This window comes from Mustela nivalis, assembly GCF_964662115.1.
Source record: "Mustela nivalis genome assembly, chromosome: 6".
Taxonomy (NCBI): domain Eukaryota; kingdom Metazoa; phylum Chordata; class Mammalia; order Carnivora; family Mustelidae; genus Mustela; species Mustela nivalis.
In genome coordinates this window covers 56,897,208-56,916,290 of record NC_139025.1, presented here as the reverse complement: position 1 = coordinate 56,916,290, position 19,083 = coordinate 56,897,208, and the positions used below count along the sequence as shown (strand labels likewise).

Below are 19,083 nucleotides of genomic sequence, written 5' to 3'. Positions count from 1 at the left end.
GGGCTTGATCCCAGGATCCTGAGATCATGACCTGAGCTGAAGGCAGACTTCTAACCAACGAAGCCACTCACGCATCCCTAAAATATTCAAATATTTTTAAAAAATTTTATACTGACCAAATGCAAGTACCAATCTCTGTTGTCCCTTAATCTTTCTGAGAAATCAAGTGAAGATACCTCTAAAGATAGTTTTCTTTACTCTGAGGATGAAGCAGCTTTTCTTTAAATTTTAATTTTTTTTTAATCGATAGTAAGTATAACTGTAGAAGAAAGAGTGGAGATTCCCTCCTTCTTGGCTTTATTCAAAGAGAAGGAACGGAGCTTATAGTGCAGTTATTTCCAAAGAGTTTAAAAAATGTTTCATGTCTTATATTTTATTCCCTTGTTTTATTGTGAAGGGCTAGGATAATTGCTTCTCAGTTACCTGCATGAACATTTAAGCATAATTTAAGCATAGTGAGCTATCTTTGGTCTATCATGTTTTAAGTCTCCCTTGAGGGTGTGCCTGGGTGGCTCAATTGGTTAAGCATCTGCCTTTGGCTTAGGTCATGATCCCAGGGTCCTAGGTTGGAGTCCTGCTTAGGGATCCCTGCTCAGTGGGGAACCTGCTTCTCCCTCTCCCCTATGATCATGCTCTCTCTCATTATCTCTGTCTCACTTTCTCAAATATATAAATAAAATCTTTAAAAAAAAAGTTTCAGTTGAAATATCTAACTTAGCATAGATTTTGTTTGGGTTACCCATATAGTAACATAACTCGATGTTGAGTAAGCATTTGGTTACCAAAAATAAGTCTATAACTCTTCAGCCTCCTCTCAAGTTTGGTATATAACATGACTAAATATTAGTCAATGTGAGCAGGAGGAAGAAGGATGCATGCAAAGTCTAGTTTATAAATTTTTTAAGAAAACACTTGATTGCCTATGTTCTCTGCTCCCCTTACCACCAGGTTATAAATGTGGCTCTATACTGAGCCATCTTGGACCAGCTAAATGAAGGAGCATCATGGGGATGGAGGGACAGAAAGATAGAAGTGGCTTTGTTCTATCTGGAGAGCAGACCTGACATACCAGCCTAGATTTTAGGCCAGTGGATCACCAAGGGTCATATGTGAGTTAGGACTGAGCTCTGTAATTGAGCCACTGTGGTTTTAGAACTCTCAGAACCACCACAGCTATATCCTTACTAATGCAATCTTTAACCTCTTTATGGAATTTAACTTTCAGTTCTTGTTCTAAATAAAAGCATGATTTCTGGAAGAGAGAATGTGATGATTCAGTTCAATTGAACTAAAAGTCAATTTATAAGGTGAAAATACAATTTAAAATGGAAAGTAAAAGGGATTTGAGAGATTAAGGAAAGTGAAGAAATAGAGAGTCAACATTTATGTTTGAAACTTCGGTAGATACCTGGAATTAGGGCAGCGCTTTAAGAAAATTAATTAATGAAAATTCAGTTTGCAGTTTGTCATTAAATTAAGATTTACTTCCGATCTCTCATGCTAAATATCACATGCCATCACTAATAGTAATTACATCACAATAGATATTAGACATTATCTACTTGCCTGAACTACCAGAGCTTAAAGAAGTCCAGTGGATCACCAAGTGTCATATGCCAATAAGCAGGAAAAAAAATTCAAAGTGGTAGAAATCCGGCTGCTTCTACCTCTACCTTCAAAGTGCTTATATTTTTGCAAAATGCAAACATAGTTTTGTCATTTTGATGAACTATAATGACTTCATACATCAAGCCAGTCCCATTGCGTGTGAATATATTGCTATATATATAATTTAAATAACAGTTTTCTTTTTACCTATTGAAAGCCAATTACCCTATTTTGAAATACGAAGCTGGATATGAGTCTGTTTTTGCTCATTAAACTCATGAAGTAATTTAAACATCTGTAAATATTAATGTAATTACTATACTGGGTTAGTTACCTTTATTGGTGTGAACAGAAGCATTGTGTATTTTATTGTCCTGAATTTAAGGTAGTCTCTAAATTTATGGAATTATTTCAAAGACTATTTGAATAACGAAAATATATTATAAGCTTCCAAGCTGATATTTTTGTAATAACTTAATGACAATAACTAATTGTCCAAGGTTTTACAACTAACATGACTCTTACAGATGTCATTCAAATCATTCTGTAAGAAATTCTCTAGGGGTTATGGAGTTAGATTTTTTCTTCACTGACTAAAGTAAGGGAAGTTGAATAGGAGCAATGTTAAGAGCCTCCAAAGTTCAAGCCATTGCCTTTTTTGTGTTACCTCCATGTTCAGAATACTTCATTATGTAACCATAATTTGATAATTATCAAAAAATAATATCCCATGACAAATGACAGTTTCATGATATTCCAGTTTCCGTGTCCATAAATAAAATGTTATTGGGACACAGCCACATTCTCAATTTCTTATTGTCATGGCTGCCCTCATTCGAGGGCAGACTAGAGGGTCTGCCAGCATATGGTCTGCAAAGCATAATTTACTTTCGGGCCTTTTAACAGAAAATATTTCCTAACCCCTGAAATGGGCCATTTCTGCAAAATATTTACTTAAGTTCTGGGAATTTATACAATAATTTTTTTAAAAAACAATGTTCCACACCTAATTGATTTTAAGAAATCTTAAAAAACACCATAAGGTATCATTTGATCTTCATAAGATTCCTGTACCATTGTTGTAATTTTATTTTATCGATAAAGAAACATTGTCAAATGACATACCAAATGCTTGTGGCTAACAAGTGTCAGAGCAGTTAGAGTAGCTAGTTACCCTGACACTCCTAGTCAGAATCCTAGTCTAAATCCTTCCATGTATGTAAAAATAAAACAGCAATCATATTATTTTCTGATATGATTAATCTCTTATTTTGTCTACCATAATGTGAAAGAATAGGTATATAGCATCCAAATTTTACTATGCAAATTTACTTTTGGTTAAATAGGAGGATTTATAGAACAATAGAAAATTTTCTCCTAAAACCTTTGCCAGAGACTGAAATAACAATTTGGAGACTTTTATTTATGTAAGCGGCCTTTCAGCTTTAAATTATAAATGTCCCTGGATGCTTACCATTCTCATCTACTCACATCTCAGAGTTAAGTAGGTTTAATCAGATTGTTTTTTTACTAACAACTGAAACTGACTGAGGAATGTGCAAGAGCAGTAAGAGAAAACACCAATCCCAAAATCTCTACAATGCATCACGTTTTATGTCCACTTAAGGCCAATTACCATTGTTTTTCTTTTTTTCTTTTTACTGAACAACAGGTTAGAAGTAAGCCTCCTTGTGTGGTAAATTATACCTTTTCAACTATTTGTTTTGAGATGATGAAACTATTATTTTTGTTAACACTTGAAGGAGTTCCTCTACTGGATGCCATTATAAAACAATTAGAAACAGAAGAATTCATTATGGCAAAACTCAGCTAGCATGGTGATACAATTTAGCATTTAATAAATTATGTTAATCGGAAACAATAAAAATATGTATCTGTTATGAGAGTCCCTCCAGATTTAAAAATGTGAATTTTATTTCCAATCTAAAGACACACTACATAATAATTGTTTAAAAAAATTCTTGCAAGTCAAGCATCTGGGTTAAGTATTAAACAAATTTATGTAAATCTCCAAAGCTATAAAATAGCAATTTATTATACTGATGAAAGTTTTCCAGATTAAAAAAACTTCTACTGTACTTAAATTAGTATATAATTAGTATGGCAATTATTTCTCCTCCCCTGATTTTTTATTTTGATCTTTTCTGGTAGTTTAAAGGCATGCAAAGATGAAGAAAACTGTTACCTTTGTCATTTCATGAGCTTAGGTTACTAACTAAGCTGTTTAGCTCTGATAGTTCTCTATGCTAGAGAAAACATGACTGTATATTTATTTCCTACAAAATATTTATTTTCAGGCTTTTAGAAAATCAAAATATATTAGACAATTTAGTTTCAGCTTGCACACAAAAACAAAGGCTCATAATAAAAAAAACTCTAATGAAAATATTAATATATTTCATCTTAATGCATTTAAACATACTGTGTTAGAACTGAAATTGTCTAGTTATTCTGGTTGACTTTTTGGCAATTCTTTGTTTCAGAAAAATAATGTTCAAAGAAAGATATTTCTATAGACAAGTCTACAGACAAATAATTCTATAGCTAGATAACAATCACTGAAAAATCAAATATTTTTATAGGGAAATACAGTGTTCTAATATCACCAAATATTTTAAAGGAACTCATTTAAAAATGCAGGCTTTACTGAATATTATGCATTATTTATAACATACCATTCCAGTTTATATGATTCTTCTATAGGAACTATTTTATAATTCTGTAAATCTTAAGACATCTGGTAATGATGCAAAGCCACTATTTCTTATAAATTCTTTCCTATGTTCATTCTATCCCTTCTGATGGAGTTTTAATTGACTTACTCTCCTCACTGGAACAATCCAGTTCTATGTCCATTTTCATATTTATTTAAATATTTCAGTTTTGTAAGTGTGTCTCTTTGAATTCTCCTTAAAATATTTACTTTACTCCTTCACTATAATTAAATAAAATATTTAATGTAAGTTCATTTGTATATTTGTGTAAGAATTGTGATTTTAATTTTTATTAAACTTATCTTTTAAGAGTTTAGAAGGTTTTCCAATGTGTCCATTGGATCCCCTAACACAACTAGATAAATCTCATTATAAGAGAAGCACACCTCATAAACAGATTAAGTCCAGTTGACTCCTATTCGGTCACAGAAAATCCAAAGTGTTAACAGAATTTTTCTATATTTCCTCTCTTTTTTAACTTATTTCATTTAAATTCAATAAGTTAACATATAGTGTATCATCAGTTTCAGATGAGAAGTTCAGTGTTTCATCCATTGCATGTAACACCCAGTGTTCATTACATCCTGTGCCCTCCTTTATGCTCATCAAACATTTTCTCCATTCCCCCACCAACCACCCCTCCAGCAACCCTCAGTTTTTTTCCTATAGATTAGAGCCTCTTATGGTTTGCCTCCTCTCTGATTTCGTCTTGTTTTACTTTTCCCTCCCTTCCCCTATGAGCCTCTGTTTTGTGTTATGTTTTCTTTATTCTATTTTTCCTTCCTACTAATTTTGCATTATATATTTTGTTTTCAGTTGTATATTTGGCTTATGAGCGGCCAATAATTGCAGGCAGTAATAATTGATAGGTTGATATTATGTATGACCATTTTGATAACCTCTGACAATTGACTAATAGTTTATGGTACTTATTTTCTGAGGGATGAGAGATGAGGAAGAATCTAATTTGTAAAGCTTGTCCTGTTCTTGATCCATGGCTAAAATACGTTGACACTGTAAGCTTCCTTTTTATGTGTCTATTTGTTTATGTATCAGCAAAGCTTTTAATTGTATGGATGTATAACATTTTCATAGCTCTGGATGTTATTAACAAATGATATTATAAAGTCTTTTAAATGGAAAGAACACACACAGTGGGGAATATGCTTTGAGGACCACAGCAATAGAACATCATTTCCAGGGGAAATTGTACCACTTGGGCATATAGTGCCAGTAATATGGTGTCAATGGTGCTAACTTTGGAAGTGTTTTACTTATCACACATCTTCTGTAGGATTTTGACTGAAATTTAATCTTTGACCCTTCATTTATTGAAACCCATTTTCTTCCCTTGATTCTTCCCTTTCTTCCCTTCATTTACTGAAGCCCATTTTCTTCCCTTGCTTAACCCTTTGGCTACAATTAATTTTTCTCATAAATTCCCTTCTTGTTTCATTTGGCAGATTTAATTTCTGTTGATTAAAGCTAAAATCTATAATTAAGTTGAATATTGTCAGCAGGAATCACTGCCAAAGAGAAAGTCAACAGAACGGTGGTTAGAATTTGGGAGATTTTGCTTTTAAAAGTAGTTTGAGCTGAAACTGGTAGAAGTATTAGAGGATGGGCTTTTGGCAAGATATGGCAATACTTTGCAAAGAATCCTAATTCTATGATGACCAGTTATCTTTTAAAGATTTCAAGACTTTCTTTTTGTCTTTCACTAGTTTCTCTATAATGTGCCTCGTTATGGTTCTTTCTGCATTTAGCCTATTTGAGATTCATTCACCCATATCTGGTTAAAATAGCTGGCAAGACTATTTTTCTTCAAGGCTTCTGGGAGGGTGAATACGGGGAGGTATGGGGGAAGTGGCCGGCCTGGAGAGCCTTGGAGGCTACATGCCCTTTCCCCATACCTTGCCCTGTGCAGCTCTTCTATTTGGCTGTTCCTTAGTTATATCCAGTGATCTATCACAGGACGAAGTCTTTAGGCTAGCCACCTCTCTCGGGAACCTCGGGCTTGAACCCAGTGCCGTATATGAATGGGAGAGGACTGCAAACCAGGATGGTTGAGACTGCCTCATCAAGGCATCCCATTTGATGACACTTGGTTAGAGAGCTTCCCAATCCTTCCCCCAACCCCTCGGAGGGTGGAGATGATGAGGGAGCCTCTGCCGGGGTCTGGTTTGGTGGCCCAGAGTGAAAAGGCAGTGGTCCTTTGCTTGGAAATGCCCAGTGGTCCCTCCAAGGGCAAGCTGATCCCAGGGAAATCAAATTGTATTGATGAGCCAGGAGCCAGTCAGTGCTGAGCCAAAGGTGCGGGTCATCGACCTGGTCAGAAGGTGCAAAGAATTGATAGTCTTACTGTCATTCAGCGTTACCCTGTAAGTGTCCTGTGACTAAAAGTTCCACTGTATGATCCCAGGATTCCAGTATCTCCCTCCTAGTCCAGTGAAACCGTGAGGATGAATAATGGCAGAGAAAAACAGCCAGCATGCATTCACAATATGACTTCAGAAATCTTCATTATTTGTATTTTATGCACCATGAGAGCAAAACCATTCACTGGAGAGAAAAGAAAGTAACGAATTTTCTGTAGATCTTGAAAACCAGCTATTCAGTCCTCTGGGGCTCACATCTGGAAATTACACAAGACTCAAGACTTTCTTAGGTTTCCAGTTTAAGAATCACAAATGTGATGGGAACATTTAATTGTGGGATTTTTTCTTTTTAAGATTTTATTTATTTATTTGACAGACAGAGATCAGGCAGAGAGGCAGGCAGAGAGAGAGGAAGAAGCAGGCTCCCCACTGAGCAGAAGCCTGATGTGGGGCTCGATCCCAGGACCCTGAGATCATGACCTGAGCTGAAGGCAGAGGCTTTAACCCACTGAGCCACCCAGGTGCCCCTAATTGTGGGAAGTTTTAACATAATTCTTTTTCATATCCCCTTCTAACTAATTTGCTAGATATTTCCAGGAGACCCCTTTAAAGGTGACTGTTAGAGGAAATCCAGCTGTCAGAATTTGCTTTCAGCAGCCTTGGTCAGGAGGGTTAGGAGTGATTAACATCATACTGCCTTCAGTTGCCATGATTTTTTTTTAACAGCTTTATCACGGTATAAGTTGCATATCCTAAAATCCACCCTCTTATTTTTTATTTTTTATTTTATGATTTTATTTATTCATTTAACAGAGATCACAAGTAAGCAGAGAGGCAGCAGGGCAGGGGGGAAGCAGGCTCCCTGCTGAGCAGAGAGCCCGATGCGGGTCTCGGTCCCAGGACTTTGGGATCATGACCTGAGCCGAAAGCAGAACCACTGAGCCACCCAGGCACCCCCCTCTCCTTTTAAAATGTACAATTCAATGATCTGTATAAAATTTACTGAGGTATACACCCATCACTACCATCCAGTTTGAGAATACTTCCTTCAACTCAGTGAGATCGATTGTTCCCCTTTACAGTGAAAACCCCTTTCCCACCCAGTCCCAGGCAATTACTAATTGACTTTCTATTTCTTTAGGTTTGCTATTGCTTGTGAATTCTATACATTGAATTGAACTAAAAAATACCAGGGCAAATTCCTTCAGATTTCCCCCCAAACTTTTACCATTGGTCCTTATGTGGCCTTTGCATGGATTGGCAGAGATTTCCATTTTTTACACTTTTGTTTTCTTCTTGGTGAAGTTGGAGGTTCTGCACAATCTCCATCTCCTGACCAAATTCTTCTTCTCGTCTCTTCCAGCATTTTCCTCCTCAGCACTATGGCCTAAGCATTTCAGGCAGGAAAAAATATGTATTTGAGATTCTGATAAGAGGCAAATAGAACTAACCAAGACAACAAATTCTGCCATCCAGGACCTAAATACTTAGAATAAAATCTTAGTTTAGAATTGAAAAAAAACTACTATTTTCCTTCAGGAGTTTGACATTTTCTATTATTATTCAAGGTATAATTATATTATGATGACCTAAACAATTTTTTTGTGAACGTGTAAGTTTGGAAATAAGGGCATATAAGGATATTGAATAGCCAAAGTGTTAAACTAGAGTACATGATTTTTTTTTTTTTTTCAGCTACCTGGCTCCTATGAATTCTTTTTGCCTTTAGAGATATCTCTATATAAGAAATATGATGGGAAACAAAGTACAGACTTTGTACTTTGAAGCTAAAAGGTGTCATCTCACTTTCTCTTAGCCTGTTCTAACTTGTACACTTTCGATATCACATCTAAACCACAGTCCCATGTCTCTTTTTGGGGGGGATTCTGATAACCATCTACTGACAAGTTTCTGTATTACCAGGTCCAAAGCATAATTTCAAATCAAAGCCATGGACTTGTAGGATCTAATCATTATGGCTGGGCTCTACATTTGCTGTGAACTATGAAGGTCTGATATGCACAAGACTTCAAGGAACCAAAAGACTAATATTTATTTTTTAAAAAAACATGATTGTCAATATTGTGTGAAAACTAATTTCCAGTTTAATAGATACTGAAAAGTTTAATAAATGTTTCCAAAAGAGTAAAAACCATGTAGTTTAAGTCATTTTGATTAGCCAGTTCACACATTTACCAATAATAGCAAGTGTCATAACAGACAAATCATACACTATTTTTACAGTATTTCTTTGGTTTACGGTGATGTTTCAAGAAATATCAGGGTTAACATTTGATTGACTCCCGGTGCTTTGCACTATTACTCCGAAGTCTGAATATCATTGTTAGAGACAACTTTTTTTAAAAGATTTTATTCATTTATTTTGAGAGAGAAGGAGAGGGAGAGCACACGTGAGGAAGGGGCAAAGGGAGAGGTTGTGGTTGCACACCATTTTGAGTACATGGAAGCCACTAAATGGTTCACTTTAAAATGGCTACAGTTATGTCAATTTCACCTCAATAAAAACAATGCAAAAAAAAACCTCTCAAGAATTATCTTGTTCATGGAATTTTAATACTATCAATAGGTGAAAAATCCTCATTGTCTGCTCCCTGATATGTGCACAGAGAATGGCACAGAATAATTTTAGTTTTCTAAACAGTGGAGTGGAGTGCGCAGGGAAGGGGCAAAGGGAGAGGGAAAAGTGAACTATTCAGTGGCTTTTCATGTATTCAAAATGATGTGCAACCACAACCTCTTTCCACTTCCAAAACATTTCCATCTGCTCCCAAAACTCCCCTGAATGGCGTAACCTATTCTAATTCCAGTCGAAAGAAAAAAAAAAAAAAAGTGGCAACAATCAATTAGGATGAAACAGGCACTTTTGCAGCTCTTCCTAGCAAATCTTGTGTTCACCCAAAACAAATTTACTCTAGATCCCAGTGTTCATCACAGGAGGAAAGTGTATGCATGTCTATCTTAGGTACCCAAGTCTGTTCAGAATTTGCATTCTCTTCATATATGTTCCCTGAAATAAAGTAGGACTTGGATGTGCATATGATGTTTTCCCGAGTTTCCACAAAGGCAGAACATATTCTTTTATTTATTTATTTATTTATTTATTTAAAGATTTTATTTATTTATTTGTCAGAGAGACAGCGAGCAAGAGCGAGCACAGGCAGACATAGAGGCAGGCAGAGTCAGAGGGAGAAGCAGGCTCCCTGCGGAGCAAGGAGCCCGATGTGGGACTCGATCCCAGGACGCTGGGATCATGACCTGAGCCGAAGGCAGCTGCTTAACCAACTGAGCCACCCAGGCGTCCTTGAACATGTTCTTTTAAAGGCAAAGTTTCCTTGAAAAAGTATTTTCATCTTCCCAGAAGTAAATTGATCACAGACAGGGAGGATAGATTGTATGGAGTTTTATCCAGGTTGCATAAAACTGTTCTACCTATTATCATAACGAGGCGTAGGCTTAAAAGGTATTATACTGATGATTTAATTTTTACTCTATTACGGTGTTTTCATTCAAGATAAATCTTCACCCTCATCCCTTGTCAATAGGAACACTGGCACCAAAAGCAGGAAATGTGTTCGATGGGGTTGATAACTATGGTAGTTCTCAGGCACATGCATCACAGCTCTTGCACAGTGCATACATCATCTCAGGATGCCGTAACAATGCAGTAACACAGTATCACTACTTCCATTTAGGATGAAGGAAACAAGTTCAGAGAAGTGCTACGATATGAACAAAGCAGCAAAGCCAGTAAATGGCAGACTGGGTTTCAAATATCTATCTCATTACCCAATCCCCTGTTCCCACTGCCTGAGATGTTGATAACTTTATTTATTAGCATAGGCATGAGGGCTACATAAAGGGGTGCCAGTGTTTGTATTCTCATTTGATGTCTTCTTCCTATTACTTTCATAACATACAAGGACTTGTATTTGGAACCTACAGGAAAATTAATTCAAATGGTTTATAATGTATCAAGATATATCTAAAAGTAAGAAAAAATAGTTAGAAAAACACTATTTCCTATTTTCTATTCCTTCCTCCTCGAAAGAACTCTATAATAGGAAAGTAAGTTTGAAGCAGCACAATTAACCTTATTGTGTATAAAAGGTTATTTGAATGAAAAGAAACTAATCAGACTGACATAATACTCTCAGAAGCATCTTTGGCAAATCATTATGATTTTTATATACTCAACTTTCTCAAAACTGATTATAAAATTGAAATTGACTATTAAAATTTTAACTAAGATTAAATCAGTATTTAATGAAAAGTATCTTTGTAAACACAGTATTGAAATACTTTGTGTACAAAATATGGATCTTCCATTTAACTAGTTTTCAGAGAAATAAAAAGACGAGGCCATTTTTCTTATCCTTTTGCCTTAGAACAGTTAGTAGTGGACTGATACACTTTAAAGTCTGGTATTTTAGGTGACAAAAGAATAAGTAACACTTCATCACTGTTTCAGAAAGAGGGTAAAAAACAAAATGGATAACCTTTACATGATCGATTATCTTTGCAAAATAATAATTTTTCTTCAAATGTCATACATAAATCATGTAAACAACGCATTATATTGTTGCTTGTACCATTTATCTATTTAATTCTATAGTCTTTTTTTCTTTTCATCTGTGAATTATTTTAGTTTATTCAAGATTTATCTCTCACATATATTCAGTAGGACAAAAAAAGTTTCTATCACTTTTTAATAAATTATTTTAGAATGTGTTGGTAACTTCAATTGAACAACAAATTCAGGCTATACAGGTAGACAAAGCAAAACTGGGAAGACATTGAATTATATAATAAAGGGTTCAAAATAGCCGAGGTAAAACCCAAAAGGACAGACAGTTTGCAAACCAGGAACACTCAAGCCTGAGCATGGAATGAGGCTCAGGGGTACACTGTTATAAAGCAGCTTATGTAGTGAGAAAGCAGTGACTTTTCCTTTTCACAGTGATTGGCTACAATATTACAGTTTTCAGTGGCTACCTCATATCAACCTTGAGAAACAGGTCAAGTTTTGATTATTTCCAGAGGCACAAGCAAGAAATGATCCAGGTCAAGATAGCCTTACAAAATAAGCTAAATTAAACTGTTTGTATGATTAAGCTACTTTTTTCTGCTGGTCTCTGTTTGTTTCTGTTTTTAACAACAGTATGCCCTTCAAAGGATGAATGGATAAGGAAGATGTGGTCCATATACACTATGGAGTATTATGCCTCCATCAGAAAGGACGAATACCCAACTTTTGTAGCAACATGGACAGGACTGGAAGAGATTCTGCTGAGTGAAATAAGTCAAGCAGAGAGAGTCAAATATCATATGGTTTCACTTATTTGTGGAGCATAACAAAAAGCATGGAGGACATGGGGAGTTAGAGAGAAGGGGGTTGGGGTAAATTGGAAGGGGAGGTGAATCATGAGAGACTATGGACTCTGAAAAACAATCTGAGGGGTTTGAAGTGGCGGGAGGGTGGGAGGTCGGGGTACCAGGTGGTGGGTATTATAGAGGGCACGGATTGCGTGGAGCACTGGGTGTGGTGAAAAAATAACGATACTGTTATGCTGAAAATAAATAAATGAAAGAAAAAAAAACCAACAGTTTGAGAAACATTCAGAAAGAGAATTAAATGTAAAGATGCATTTATACTGCCAGTAAAACCTGAAACAAATTAATAATGCAAATATTTTAATATAAGATCTGTATCATTTTAATTAGAGAGATTTTTGATAGAAACATTGTTAAGGGATTATTTCATAATGTAACAATAATTGTTGAACTAGAACTTCAATAATGAAGTTTAATTTTAATGAAGCATATATATATATGTGTGATATAATAAACCACAGAGATAAAGCATATAGATTAAATATAGTAAATCTTTTAATGAAATAATTTCCTAGGAAACTTTAACATGTCCTGAAATTTACCTACTCCAAAGGTAATAACTCTAACAAGACACTGCACTACAAGTTCTATGATTTTGCTTATGCAAAGAAAAATATGCTTTTAAAAGTAGACCTAGAGGGGCGCCTGGGTGGCTCAGTGGGTTAAGCCGCTGCCTTCGGCTCAGGTCATGATCTCAGGGTCCTGGGATCGAGTCCCGCATCGGGCTCTCTGCTCAGCAGGGAGCTTGCTTCCCTTCCTCTCTCTCTGCCTGCCTCTCTGTCTACTTGTGATCTCTCTCTATCAAATAAATAAATAAAATCTTTAAAAAAAAAAGTAGACCTAGAGAGAAAGGCAATATAAATTATATACCAAATAATCCTACATATTGAAAAGTAGTAACTAAATATACACAAAGTACATTGTGAAGTTGCCAACAAATAAGACCAATATTTTTTCTAGTAAAAAAAAAAAATTAAGACTGTCCCACAGTGCAACAAAGACTATGGGGCAACTTGGAGGCAATTTTGCTTTAGGAGACTTTTAGTGCATATATGAAAATTTGTGTCTGAAAATTAATGTTTATTAAAAACTGTCCCTCTCTAAGTAGGTGCCATCACACACTAACTAAAAATGGTGAAAGAAACCACCGTTCATTTGAACTGTCACAAATGTCCCTTATATGTACATAAAGCTCATATCTAACTCCGTGACCTTAATCCTACAACTTTTCAGAAATATTTGTTTATTTATTTTCCCTTTAAAATTTACCCTGGAAAGAAACACTGAAAAGCTTAACTTAGTTTTAATGCATACTTGGACTTTATCTGGCTGTCCTTGTTTGTGGAGGAAGTCTAACCATAATTTTAGTCTAGCTTGGGGAACAACTACCAAAAGGGATATAAAGCAAGCAATAGTAATTGTTCAGTGAGCTATGCAAATCAATGAGGCGAAACTATTTTATAATTCTAAATTGATTTTCCTTGCCAATTAATTCCTATTTGGTTACTCATTATTAGTCATTTTGTTTATGTTCTATTACATTTAGTTTGTCACTTCTTCCATGAGTGTTCCAAGTGCCAGGAATTGACTTTCTGAAAGCTATTATCTTTAAAAATAGTATTACAAAAAAAAAATTAAAAAGAAAGAAGATAATCATTGATGATTACAATTAAAATCTAAACTGTGAAATTTATGGAAGCTCCTTATAAAGAACTGCCTTAAAAAGAATTAGAGTGAGTAATTTTAGATTTAGTTCTGCTTTGTTTAAAAAACAGATTGAATACTAAAATATTATAAATAGATGGCTTAGAATTGAACCACATATTCATTGACCATCTGCCTATATTCTAATTTAAACAGTTGACTATCCTAATTTCTGGGAAGAAAATCTTAATAGTAAGCCTAGATTTAATTTTATAGGACTTCAATCACTGAAGAAATAAGAATAACTGAATAAGAACTTAGAGCTTTTACAGGTAGAAAAATTCAGCAGTTTCTTTAAAAAATCTGCATATAATTATAAAATCCCACAGTTGCACTCTAGGGTCTTTATGTCAAAGAAATAAAAACTTATGACCACACAAAAACCTACACACAAATGTTCGTAACAACTTTATTTGTAATAGGCAAAATTGGACTCATTCGTAGGGAAATGTTAAACTGTGGTACATACATACAATGAAATACTATTTGACAATAAAAAGGGAGGAAATGTTGGTACACACAACTACTTGGATGGATCTCAAGGAGATTATGCTGAATGGAAAAAAGAAGCCAATCCCAAAAGATTTAGTGCTTTTTTTTAACAATATTTCAAATTTTTATTTAAATTCTTAAGTAACACATAGTGTAATATTAGTTTCAGGAGCAGAATTCAGTGATTCATCACTTATATATAACACTCAGTGCTCGTCCCAGTTAAATGTCCTCCTCAACCCACCACCCATTTACTGCATCTTCCACCCACCTCCACTCCAACAGCCCTATTTGTTCTCTATAGTTAAGAGTCTGTTTTATGGCTTGTCTCTCTCTTTTTTTTACACCTATGTTCTTCAGTTTTGTTTCCTAAATTCCACATACCAGTGAAATTATATGGTGTTTGTCTTTCTTGATTGCTTTATTTTTGCTTAGCTTAATATACTCTAGCCAAATGGTAAGATTTAATTCTTTCTGATGGCTAAGCAATATTGCAGTATATATATATATATATATATATATATATATATATATCACCTCTTCTTTACCCATATATATATATATATATATATATATATATATCACCTCTTCTTTACCCATTCATCAATCAATGGACATTCAGGCTTTTTCTATAATATGTTTATTGTAGATAATGTTGTTATAAACATCAGGGGGAATGTGCCCCTTTGAATCAGTATTTTTTGTATCTTTTTGGGTAAATACCAGTAGTGTAATTCCTGGGTTGTAGGGTAGTTCTATTTTTAACTTTTTGAGGAACTTCAGTATTGTTTTTCAGAGTGGCTACACCAGACTATTACTCATCCGTAAAAAAGAATGAAATCGGGGCACCTGGTGGCTCAGTCATTGGGTGTCTGCCTTCAGCTCAGGTCATGGTCCCACGCTTCTGGGATCAAGCCCCGCATTGAGCCCCCTACTCAGCGGGAAGCCTGCTTCTCCTCTCCCACCCCTCTGCTTGTATTTCCTCTCTCGCTGTGTCTCTTTCTGTCAAATAAATAAATAAAATCTTAAAAAAAAAAAAAGAATGAACTCTTACCATTTGCAATGATGTGGATAGAACTAGAGTGTATTATGCTAAGCCAAAAAGTCAGTCAAGAGAAAGACAAATACTATACGATTTCAATCATATGTGGAGTTTAAGAAACAAAACAGAAGGATATAGGGGAAAGGGGAAAAAGAAAAGAGGGATCAAACATAGGACTCTTAATTATAGAGAACAAACTGAAGAGGATTGTGGGAGGGGAGGGGAGTGGAGGAATGGGTTCAGTGGGTGATGGTATTGAAGAGGGTACTTACTGGGATGAGCAATGGGTGTTATATGTAAGTGATGAATCACTAAATTCTACTCCTGAAACTAATATTATACTGTGTTACTTACTAGAATTAAATAAATACTTGAAAAATAAAAAAGTTAGCATTTGTCTATAAGGATTATTATTCACATGCTAATGACACATTTGTCCACAGACAAATGTAATTAATTCAGAAAAACATGGATAATTTTCAAAATGACAAACATAGATCCTAACTCACAAAACAATCTCAACCACTAGCTATCCGACACCACAAAACACAGTGTTCAAGGATACTACATGAATTGAACAGTATATCTAATCTGGACCCTTGCAACTTTGTTTCATTTTTTTCTTTTTTTTTTTTAAGATTTTATTTATTTATTTGACGGAGAGAGAGATCACAAGTAGGCAGAGAGGCAGGCAGAGAGGGAGAGAAGCAGGCTCCCCACTGAGCAAAGAGCCTGATGCTGCGCTCTATCCCAGGACACTGAGATCATGACCTGAGCAGAAGGCAGCAGCTTAATCCACTGAGCCACCAGGAGAGCCTGCTTCCTCCTTTCTCTCTCTCTCTCTCTCTTGTTTCATTTCTTAATACTTCAGTCTTAATACTTTAGTGTATTAAAAATATTTAAGTTATTTACACAATTCCACATTGAAATGTTATAAATATATTTTTTGAAGTCATTGAGGCAACTGATGTTGTCAGTGTTTTGTGTATATTTTTATAAACCGTTCATATATATAGAATAGTATATTTATGTTATAAATATTTGATTTAGAAAGAAATTTTGTTAAATGATTTATAACAATATATATGTATCTTTTATCACTAACAATTTTGTATATAGGTAATATATTCACATAATTCAGAGTATAATTCAGAATTAATGAGATATACAATGAAAAGTGAGACCTTCACATTTGTCTTCCAGAAAATAACTTTCTTCATTGAAGATAATATTGTCAAATTTTAAAAAATTTCTCCAGAAATATGTAATATATTTAATGATAAATAGGAACATATGTTAAATGATTTTTAATACATGCATCATAGTTTAATAAATAAAGATTTTTCTTTTAATTTTAGAGAGACAGAGCCTGACTGGGTTGGAGGGGCAGAGGAAGCAGGATGGAGAGAGTCTTATGCAGTCTTCATACCCAGCAATGATCCCAATGGGGGGCTCAATCTCACAACCCTTAAATCATGACCGAACTGAAATCAAGAGTTGAACACAACCCACTGAGCCACTCAGGTGCCCCAATAAATATAAATTTTGATTTTGATTTTTCATTGAGCATATACTGGAAGACTGTGTTATTACAAAAAGAGATGCAGTGGGTTGTTTTTGTTTTTGTTTTTGTTTTTGTTTGGTGTATATCTCTCCTAGTTCATGATAATACAATGTTCTGTTTAACCACACTTTTCTGAGGGATATATAGGTTGCTTCCAATTATAATTCTGCAAAGAATAAAAATGGTATCTCCATGTAGTTTTACTTTATATATGTATTTTTGCTGTATGTGAAATAGAGCACCATTTCAAACTCTTAAGGATTATTGTATTTCTTTATCTTATAAATGTACCTTCTTGTTAAATTGCATCATAATTGGTTTTTGTCTAATGACAATAATGAGCTCTCTTTAATATGAAATGCCTTACACTGCTTTGTTGAATATAAGTTGCTTTTTTCCTATATTTTTTCTTCAGTTGATCCTCCAGTGAATAAAATTATCCAGAGAATAAAACAATTCAAAATATGTTTTCCTGGGGCACCTGGGTGTCTCAGTGGGTTAAAACCTCTGCCTTCTGCTCTGGTCATGATCCCAGGGTCCTGGGATCAAGCCCCACATCAGGCTCTCTGCTCAGCGGAGAGCCTGCTTCCTCCTTTCTCTCTCTCTCTCTCTCTGCTTGCCTCTCTGCCTACTTGTGATCTCTATCTGTCAAATAAATAAATAAAATCTTTAAAAAATATATGCTTTCTGGCCACAATAGAATTCAATTAGAAATCAATAAAGAAAGATCTCTAGGAATTGATTAAATATTTAGAAACCAATTAACAAACATAAATAATCCATGACTCAAGAAAGAAAATAAAAAAGAAATATAAAAGTATTTAGTCAAAAGAAACAAAATCATCATAATGAAATGAAAAAGAAAATATGATCATAAGACCATCTCTATAGATACATAAAAAGCATTTGACAAATCTAATATTCATTCTTGATTTTAAAAGAAGCCCTAGTTAATCTCTTCAATCTGGTAAAGATATAAACATGAAAAAAATATATATATTCAGTTAATGTTTGACAAACTTACAAAAGCAATTCAATTAAGAAAAGATGGTCTTTCAAAACAGGTGCTAGATTGATTGTACATCCTTTTGAGACAAAATTAACTTTTATACTTTGCACCAGGAGGAAAATAAACTCAAAATGAGCCAGAAATTATAAAGGGAAACCTAAAACTATAAACATCTAGAAAAAAAAGAAGAAGAAAAAAATCTTTGTGATCTTGGGCTCGGCAAAAATTTCATAGATATAATGATAAGACACTTTCTATATTTTTAAATGATAAAATTGATTTCATCATAATTAAGAACCACCATTCTTCAAAAAACACTGTTAAATAATGGAAAGACAATACAGAGAGCCTTGCAGGAAAAATTTGCAATCACATATATGCCAAAAAATGTTGAGTAGAATATAGAAAGAACTCTCTAAACTCAATAATAAAAAAGCAAATGATACAAATGGGTAAAAAAATTTCAACAGTCACTTCACTATAGCAGATATATGAAAGGTGAATAGGCATACTAAAAATTTCTCAGCATCATTAGTTATTGGAAATGAAATTAAAAACACATGAGTTACAGGACACCTGGGTGGCTCAGTAAGTTAGGCATCTGCCTTCAGCTCAGGTCATGATCCCAGGGTCTTGGGATCCAGCCCTCTATCAGGCTCCCTGCTCAGTCCCAAGTCTGTTTCTTTCCTTCTTCCTCTGCCCTTCCCCCTGCTTATGCATGTGCTTTCTCTCAAATTCATAAATAAAATCTTTTAAAAAATATGAGTTATCACTTCAAACTTATTAGCTTGAATGAAAGCAAAAATAATGATCATACAAAGGGTTGCTGAGGGTGTGAAGGAGCATGGATTGTCATACTATGCTGGTGAGAATGTAAAATGATAGATTGCTTTATAAAATTATTTGTAGTTTCTTGAAAAGTTAAACATATGCATAAAGTCACTCAGCCATTCCATGCCAAGGAAAGCATAGATCCATACTTGTATATAAGCATCCATTAGCTGTTTTATTTTCAATAACCACAAAATGGAAACAACACAACTATCCATGAATATGTAAAATGGATAAAAAACTTATAGTATGCTTATGAAATAGAATGGTAATCAAAAATAAAAAGTAATGAGCTAGTAACACACTCA

At 34.5% G+C, this 19,083-nt stretch overlaps 1 long non-coding RNA gene across 3 annotated transcripts in view; it reads right to left on the bottom strand.

Annotated features, from left to right (window-relative positions):
• Window positions 1–19,083, bottom strand: part of LOC309868215 — a 143,574-nt gene that overhangs the window by 52,479 nt on the left and 72,012 nt on the right. For 2 of the 3 annotated variants that reach the window (XR_014313572.1, XR_014313574.1), the window contains exons 2-3: window positions 7,950–8,108; window positions 1,774–6,905 (exon numbers count right to left, since the gene is read on the bottom strand). This is a non-coding gene — a long non-coding RNA (uncharacterized lncRNA). Of the gene's footprint in view, window positions 1–1,773; window positions 6,906–7,949; window positions 8,109–19,083 lie in introns of those variants that run through there. The other variant, XR_014313573.1, reaches the window with a different exon arrangement.